The sequence below is a fragment of the Rhincodon typus genome, unplaced genomic scaffold, assembly GCF_021869965.1.
Source record: "Rhincodon typus isolate 14 unplaced genomic scaffold, sRhiTyp1.1 hic_rhity00000091, whole genome shotgun sequence".
Classification (NCBI taxonomy): domain Eukaryota; kingdom Metazoa; phylum Chordata; class Chondrichthyes; order Orectolobiformes; family Rhincodontidae; genus Rhincodon; species Rhincodon typus.
Window position 1 is genome coordinate 111,402 of NW_025965729.1, and position 9,327 is coordinate 120,728.

Here is a 9,327-nt window from a genome sequence, read left to right on the forward strand (position 1 = left end):
CGCACAGGCACATTATACTTGTTGCTCAACCGAATCTCACAAGATGCGTTCAGCTTTGCGTCGATATTGGTTTTGATTGCAGGGCTATCGGCATCTGGTGCGAAACTGATATTGTAGCTGGGCATAACTGAGCAGCAAAGAAAATGGACAAGAAGGATGGGGTTCCTCGCAAGAATTTCCCGGTGCCTTTGTAGAGGTTGTGTGCAGTCGCATCATTGGGGAATGTCATATGTGAGCTCTGAGGCCATGGTGTGGTGATATGGCCAGGCGGTCGAAGCTGCTGGATTCAGGTTCCAATCTCTGAAAAGGTGTGCGTTTGCATCCCACTGTGGCTACCTGTTATACCGAAGATGCGTTTAACTTGTCTCTATTTTGCCCAAAGTAATCTTTGACGTGGGACAGCACAACAGCCTCCATCGGGTCAGCTTCCACGGCATGTTCCCATGGTGCAGTGGTTATCACATGCGGAATGCCCCCAGCATGATACTGGGAACAAGCAGGCTGCGCTGCTACGCCATGTCCCAGGCAAGTTGTGTTGCTCACCCTATTCGTTGAAAGTGAATGCAGATCGTTATTTTGCTGCTGGTGTGAAACAAAATCCTGCATTGAGTCTACTTCAAGTTATTTGCCTTTTCTGGCGAAAAGAAGGGTATTGCTCTGTGAAATTTCTCCCATTTCCTTCATTTCTGTTCTGGAGAAGGAAGCTGATGAGCCACCTTCTTGATCTGCTGCAACCATTGCGGTGCAGGCACACCCACATTGTTGATCAGAAGGGAAACCTCATCTAATCGAGACTGATAGCTCGCGTTCACTTTTCGTGGGTCATTCTTACTCTTATTCTTTTCATTTCCTGACTTGAGCAGTTTCCGGGAAGTGGAGTTGGATTAAACCTCCAGGGTATTTGGAGGAGCAGTTTGGAAATGTCCCAGGGTATTGGCATCTGGTGGGAAATTGATATTGTAGCTCGGCATAGCCGAGCAGCTAAGAAAATGGATGAGGAGGATAGGCTTCCTCGAAGCCCTTACCGGTGCCTTCACTTTTGTCGTGTTCCGGCAGCAACATCGCAAAAATCATTTTTGAGACAATCGCTCGGATAACATGGTGTCGTGTGACCTCTGGTATTTGCTCTTGCCCAGAAGTGGAAATCTTCGCCGGAATACTGACCGGCTAAGCAGAAAAACAGGGAAAGTGAAAGGAATTATGATAATGTTGTTCGTGCCTGGACTGCCTGTGTAACAATTTCGCAATGGGATCTGCCGTTCTCGGATTCTAAATCTGCTTACCATTCGAGACGAAGGATTTTTTTTCGGAGCCACTTATTTTGCATCACAGGCTTAACAACTGTAAGCATGTTGCACGGTATTATCTCGTGCGCGGCTCACTCGGCTTTGTGCATTTGCCCTGCAGTCCGGTGCTGATCATGTTACACTTACACCGGAAAGTTATTCTGGTTTGAACAAGGGACCGAATCATATTCCAACGTGAATTTTTAAATCCCAGAAATGTCGTAGAGCTCGTATTTTCTTTATCGGAATATACATTCTCACAGACACAAAGCCTTTGTTGGTCACTGAGTCTAAAAGATACGTTCAGCTTGCCATTCATTTTTGTTTTGATTGAAGGGCTGCAGGTATCTGTTGCAGCACATATCACACCCGTGAAAGTATAGGAGGAGTAGAATGGGGATCGATATAAACCAGTGACTAATCTCCCCAGAGCCCGATGTACAGCAGTGAACATTCGGCCCCAGTGCCTGATGTTAGACCGTGACCACTCTCCCCCGCAGCCCAGTAGAAACCAGTGAACTTTCTCCCAGAGTCCGATATAAAACAGTAAACATTCTCTCGCAGAGCCCAACATAAAAGAGTGAACATTATACCCCAGAGCCCGATATGAAACGGTGACCATTCTCGTCCAGAGCCAAGTATGAAATCGTGACACCCGCTAATTCTCATAAACCCGCATTTAGCATGGCTTACCAACCTGGCCTGCACATCCCCGGACACAACGGGGCAATTTCCCACAGCAATTATATGAATTATATGAAGCCAAAAACAGTAAAGGCTTGTTGGATTAGTGGTATGACCCTTGCATAGGGTACTATGCAGTGTTAACATGCGAGAGGTCCTGGGTACAACTCCTCGATGAGCCCAGGTATGTTATTTCACTTTAGGGGGAGGGGGGATTACAATGCTGTCAGGCAAGAACTTTGGCGTGGAGTTTGGGAACAGATGTTCTCAGAGAAATGCATGACAGAAATGTGAAGGTTGTTTAGGGAGCACTTGCTACAGCTACTGGATAGGTTTGTCCCACTGAGGCAAAGAAAGGATGGTAAGGTGAAGAAACCTTGGATGACGAGACATGTGGAACATCTAGTCAAGAGGAAGAAGGAAGCTTACTTAAAGTTAAGGAAACAAGGATCGGACTGAGCTCTAGAGGTCGACAAGGTAGCCAGGAAGGAACTGAAGAATGGACTTAGGAGAGCAAGAAGGCGGGTATGGCAGGTAGGATTTAGGAAAATCCCAAGGCATTCTATACTTACGTGAGGAACAAGGGGGTGGTCAGAGTAACGATAGTGCCTATCAGGGATAGCGGGACCTTAACGTTTGTGAGGATAGCATGAAAAAGGCAGATACGCTCGAACAGGTTGATGTTAGGAAGGAGGATGTGCTACAAATTTTGAAAAACATGAGGATAGAAAAGTCCCCTGGGCCACACAGGATATGCCCAAGATTGCTCCGAGAAGCGAGGGAAGAGAAAGTTTGGTGATGGTTTTTGCGTTCTCACTGTCCACTGGAGTAATACCAGATGATTGGAGGGTGGCAAATGTTATTCCCTTGTTCAAGAAAGGGCATAGGGATAATCCTGGGAACTACAGAACAGTCAGTCACTCTGTGGTGGGCAAATTATTGGAGAGGATTCTGAGAGACAGTATTTATGATTATTTGGACAAGCACAATTTGATTAGAAATAGTCAATGTGGCTTTGTGAGGGGCAGGTCATGCCTCACAAGCCTTATTGAATTCTTTGAGGATGTGGCAAATTACATTGATGAAGATCGAGCAATGGATGTGGTGCATATGGATTTTAGATAAGCATTTGATTAGTTTCCCCAAGGTGGGCTCATTTAGAAAGTTAGGAGACATGGGATTCATGGAAATTTGGCTGTCTGGATACAGAATTGGCTGTCCAATAGAAGCCAGAGGGTTGCAATAGATGGAAATTATTCAGCCTGGAGCTTGGCGATCAGTGGTGTTCTGAAAGAATCTGTTCTGGGAACGCTGCTCTTTGTGATCTTTATAAATGACTTGGATGAGGAAGTGTAAGAGTGGGTTAGTAAGTGTGATGATGACACGATAGTTGGTGGCATGGAGGATAATGTGAAGGGCTATTGGAGGTTGCAACGGGACATTGACAAGATGCAAAGCTGGGCAAAGAAGTGTCAGATGGAATTCAACCTGGAAAAGTGTGAAGTGATTCATTTTGGAAGGTCGAATTTAAATGCGGAATGTAGGGTAAATTGCAGGATTAATGTGGAGGAACAGAGGGATCTTGGGGTCCACATCAATAGACCCCTCAAAGTTGCTACCCAAGTTAATAGGGTTGTTAAGAAGGTGTATGGTGCGTTGGCTTTCATTGGCAAGGGAATTGAGTTTAAGAGCTGCAAGGTTATGCTTCAGTTACTTAAAACCCTGGTTAGACCACACTTGGAATATTGTGTTCAGCTCTGATCGCCTCATTATAGAAAGGATGTGAAAGCTTTAGAGAGGGTGCAGAGGAGATTTACCAGGTTGCTGCCTGGACTGGAGGCCAGGTCTTATGAGGAAAGATTGAGGGAGCGAGGGCTTTTCTCTTTGGAGCGAAGAAGGATGAGCTGTGACTTGATAGAGGTATATAAGATGATGAGAGGCATAGATAGTGTGGATACCCAGAGACCTTTTCCCAAAGCGGATGTGACTATAATGAGGGGGCACACTTTTAGGGTGATTGGAGGAAGATATAGTGGAGATGTCAGAGGTAGGTTCTTTCCACAGAGAATGGTGGATGCGTGGAATGCACTGTCGGCGGTGGTAGTCGAGTCAGATACATTCGGGACATTTAAGCGAGTCTTGGACAGGTGCATGGATGATTTTAAAATATAGAGTATGCCGGGTAGTTTGATCTTAGAGTAGGATAATAGTTCGGCACAACATCGTGGGCCGAAGGGCCTGTGCTGTACTCTTCTATGTTCTATGTGTTCAATTCACCTCGCCTGCATAAGTTTAGACCGTGGGAAGAAACTGAAGCACTCAGACGCAGACATGGTGAGAATGTGCATACTCCACGCAGACATCAGCTGAAGCTGGCTCCTTTTTGCTGAAAGGCCCCAAAAATTGTTGGATCCGGCCCGGTAGGAAATCGAACGCTAGTCTCCCACCTGACAGGCAAGGATACTAACCACTATAGTGCTGAGAACCTCGAGTGTAAATGCCCCTTAAGCCCTTTACGTGTGCACCAATCAAATAAAATCGCTTAACTATCCAAATTCTCTTTCTATTGCTTAGCCCATAGCCATCAATGCCATAGCATCACAAATTCACATCTGAATGCTTCTTAAAGTCATCAGGATATCTGCCTCTTGGACACTTGCAGGCAGTGGCTTCCAGATTCCAAACATCCTCTGGTTGAAAGCGTTTTTCCGCAAATTTACTCAAAACTTCCTTCCTCTTACATTAAATCTATGGCCCCTGGTGATCGATCCCTCCATCAAGGGGAAGCATTTACATGAGTCTACCCTATCAATATCATTCATTATTTTGTACATCTCCTCTGCTCTGAGGAAAACGACCACAGTCTATTCGATCTCTCTTCATAATGGAAACTCTTCAGCCGAGACAATATCCTGGTAAATTTCTTCTGCACCGTTTCTGGTGCTATCACATCCCACAATAACGTGAATTAGAGAACTGCACACAATACTCGAGCTGTAGCCGAATCAACAAATGCAATAAATGATGCAGAAAGCCACAGAAACTGGTCTTTTCGAATGAAGTCTATTTTGCTCATTATTGCCATGTGTCGTTTTCCTCAGTCTGATGTTCCAATAATCATTGGTCCATGTCAGTAAAAGCTGCTACATGAGTCTTGATCTCACTGTCCCAGTATCTAAATATTTCGTCTGGTTTAAAGTTCCCGGTGGTGAGACAGGCCATGTTCACACAGCAACACTGACCGCAACAAGACAGAATGAACGCTGTCAATGTAAAAATGGATGTTAGATTGTGCAGTGCCTCAGTGAAGTGGAAGGAGGCACGTAAAGGAGGGTTAGTGATTGTGGGTGGGAGAGAAATCTCCAAGTGGTGGGTTTGAATTCTGATACATCAAATGCAGATATGTGAGAGAGTGGGGGTTGAGAGATGATTGTCACCACCTCAAAGAATATTTTCAAGTAAAACTGTTTGATACTTGCCGCATTGCTGTTGCCCGTGTCACAAGGAATAAAAAAGAGTTGCAGCAAACACTCACTGCCGTGACTCGGATTCAAACCGAGGTTACTGCGGCCACAACGCAGAGTACTAACCACTATACGATCACGGCACCACATAAAACCGCTGGCTTATAACGAGCAATAACTACAGTAGCAGATGATATGCTGGGAACAGCACCAGATCCACAATAGGAATTCTTTCCAAGCAGCGCACTGTAATGTGGGGATTAACAGAGGGCTGGAATCTGTAATTACAATGCTACCAGAGACTGTGGAGATTCCATCAATGAGTATTTTGAAGACCGAGATTGATAGATTTCTAAAAAAATATCAAAGACTCGGAGGATAGTGCAGGCACTTGTTGAAATGTATCTTTCAATAGCAATCTAGTTTAACATCGGATACTTCACCAGTTCCTTCACACAAGGAAGTAGCCATTGCTGCAGACGACCATCTAATCCCAGTTCCCAGGCCCGGAACCAGAGAGACTCAGTGGCCCCTGCTGCGAAGATACAACCGGAAATGGGGATGGCAATGAGCGGGCGGACATACGCTGTGATAATAGCTAACGAGATAACCTGTGCATTATGAGCCAAGACAATGTGACAAAACCGAGATAGAGCCGCGGGGATGATGTGCAGAAGGATGAGAGAATGCAATGCTGAATCAGATAGCGACCAGGGTGATACAGATAGAAGTGACGCAATCGGTGAGCACACGGTCCTTCTTTGGCGGCAGAGAGGCGCGTGAAATGCCGAGGCTGTGAGCTCCAACCTCACCCGGAGCAGCTTTTATTGACATGGAGCAGGGATTATTGGGGCATCAAGCTGTATGAAAAGATATTCAGCAATTTTAATCTGAGGCAAAATAGTTTTTGGCAGCACAGATAATGTTTGTGGATTAGGGGAGGATCTGTCCGTGAAAATGTCACAATTAGAAAGAAAAATGCTGCAAATATTCAACTCGTCAAGAGAGAAATCTGTGCTGGGAGAAATGGAGGTAATGTTTTCGCTTTCTTACTTTTGTCATATGGCTGACCCCGCACTGGGTTGAATTGCGGGAAGGGCTTTTTTTTTTGCTTGTTTCTTATTATTCAATTTCATGCAAACATGTACAGGTCACTGAAGTAATCTAAACTTCCGAAAAATATCGGTAATATATGATATTGTGATTAGGCTCGAGTTTACCTCAGGTTACGGAGGGAAAGCAGGAAAGCGGAGTTGACATTTATCAGATCAGCAGCGATCTCATTGAATGGCCGAGCAGACTCGATAGGACGAATTGGAGCTTCCTGACGACAAATGCCAGTGAAACTCACCGCGTCACAAAAGGGAGACTGTTGAATTGAAGTAGCGAAGGTGATTATCTTTGCTGGTTGTTCATCTTGTGAATGTTACTCTTACTGCTGATGTCCCTGTTAACAACACAACACAATAGAATAGCCTGACTGCGCAGTGACGGCTAAGGCACCTTTCCCCTCTTTCAGTGGCTGCAGTATGCACTCTGATGTTCTCGGGGGCATTAACTGACATTGCAGGATTGCGGACAGAGCCGCATTGCTTTTGCTGTTGTCACCATCAGGAACAATAAAACTTGATTTCCTGACTGGGAATCGAAGCTGGGCCGCGCCGGTGAAAGCACCGAAATTCTAACCACTAGACCACCAGGGACGGTGGAAGGGCATCGCGCATCGTTTCCTAATGACAGAACTTCTGGATTTTTTTCTTTCTCCGACAGTTGTTTCTCCTCCAAAGTGATTGAATCATCGTGTTTTTACAATTCGGAAGGAGGCTCAACGTCCCAGTTTCCAGCCTTGGCCCATAGCCTTGTGTGCTCCGAGACGATGGACCGGCCGTTTGAGATGGTCACGTTTCCTTGGGGAACTGGACCACATTTTCACCCCCAGAAGGTAACACACAGACATATTTCCCAGAAGGTGACAAAGGCCTCAGCAGACACCAGCGCCCAGAAAGTAGGATTTCACCCATTTGGGTTATATTGTCCAATTTCAAACTTCAAAACCAGAATCTGATTACAGCAAAGGAAAAAAGCATTCGGCCACTCCCCTCTCGGTTGGTCCCCCATTGTTTCCTTGTCAATCTGCAGTTTATAATACCCCACCTCACCTAACTGCTGGCCTGTGGAGGACATGACATTGGCATAATTTCAGACGATATGAAAGTGCTCCTTTGGATATTGGATGCGGCAGTGTACAAACATTCTCATATCCTCCAGTTAGAAGTAAACTCATGACCGGTGCTTTACAAGACCATTGCTTTCAATACTGCGCTACAGAGCGAAGACTGTGCCCTGTAAGGCAGGGTTTCATGCATTAGAAACTGCAATGTAATAGATAACAGGATAGTCTGTGCATTATAAACCAAGATAATGCGACAAAACCGAGATGGAGCCGAGAGGATCATGTGCAGAAGGATGAGAGATGCAATGCTGAATCAGGCAGTGACCAGGGTGATACAGATCGAAGTCTTCCCGAGTAGTTTACTGATTCGGATTCAGTGCCTTCACTGCCATGGCGTGTTCGTGGTTAAAATTTACAATAATAACTATGAAATATTGACTGATCTTTAGAAGCAGAATTATGTCGTGGACCAGTCAGTATCGCTTCAATCTATATTACAGTTCTGCATCAGCAATGTCAGCTGCAATTGCCTGACGTGCAATTTGTTTAAGACAAGAACAGAGGGGAGGTCAGGAAAAGTGAAGGGCAACGGTGGTTTGTGAGAGTTGACTGTAGGCCTAATGGAGCCAGGCTCAATGTGGGCACTGAAGACTGGTTTTTCCTGTTTACCCTGGCATACAGATTCATCCGGAACAACCAACCACAATGACTGCCCCTTTGTTTGCTGCCCTTTGCACATCTAACTTCGGTTCAGTGCCCTGATGGGATCCACACATTTTTAAGTTGGCGAATTTTACTCCAGTCAGTTTTGCAGCCTTGCATTAACATCATGCATTTTAGGAGTAGAAAGAGACAACTCAGCCCATCAAGTCTGCTCCGCTATTAAATGAGCGGATAATCCTGATCTGATAATCCTGAACTGCACTTTCTTGGATTTCTTCGTAACCTTTGATACCCTTGCTGCTAAAAATCTTTTGATCTCAGCCTTAAATATACTTAGTGGCCCAGCTTCGACAACCCTCTTCTGTAAAGAAATCCACTGATTCACAACCATCTGAGAGAATAAATTTTACCTCGACTCTACCTTAAATGTGCGACCTACATTCTGATATTAGACACTCCGTTCCTAGACGGCTCCAGAAGGGAACTAACCTTTTTGCATCCAATCCATTACATCGCCAATAACACCTGTACGTTTCAATAAAGAGCATTTTTGTAGTACTGTTTCTGAGCTGATGAAAGCAATGGATTTCAGTGCTTCTTCCCATTTAATTCACCTCTGATGTGAAACTCTCACTGATTCTGATAGAGATTATCATTATCACTAAGGAGGCAATGCTGGGCAAGGTAATCGGGCTAATGGTCGACATGTCTCTTGGCCCTGATGAAATGCATCCCAGGATACTAAAAGAGGTGATGAGAGACATAGCAAATGCACTAGTAATTATTTATCAAAATTCACTAGACTCTGGGGTCATTTCCGCAGATTGAAAAACAGCCAATGTGACGTCACTGTTTAAGAAAGGAAGTAGACAAAAAGCAGGTAACTTTAGGCCAGTTAGCTTAACTTCGGCAGTGGGGAAAATGCTTGCATCGATCATTAAGGAAGAAATAGCAAGACATCTGGATATAAATTGTCCCATTGGGAACACCCAGCATGGGTTCATGAAGGGTAGGTCATGTTTAACTAATTTGGTGGAATTCTTTGAGGACATTACTT

General features: G+C 44.9%; 1 non-coding gene across 1 annotated transcript; it reads right to left on the minus strand.

The window, feature by feature from the left end:
* Positions 1-5,505: 5,505 nt before the first annotated feature.
* Positions 5,506-5,577, minus strand: trnah-gug. Its single transcript has one exon. It is a non-coding gene; the product is annotated as a tRNA-His (tRNA).
* Positions 5,578-9,327: the final 3,750 nt, after the last annotated feature.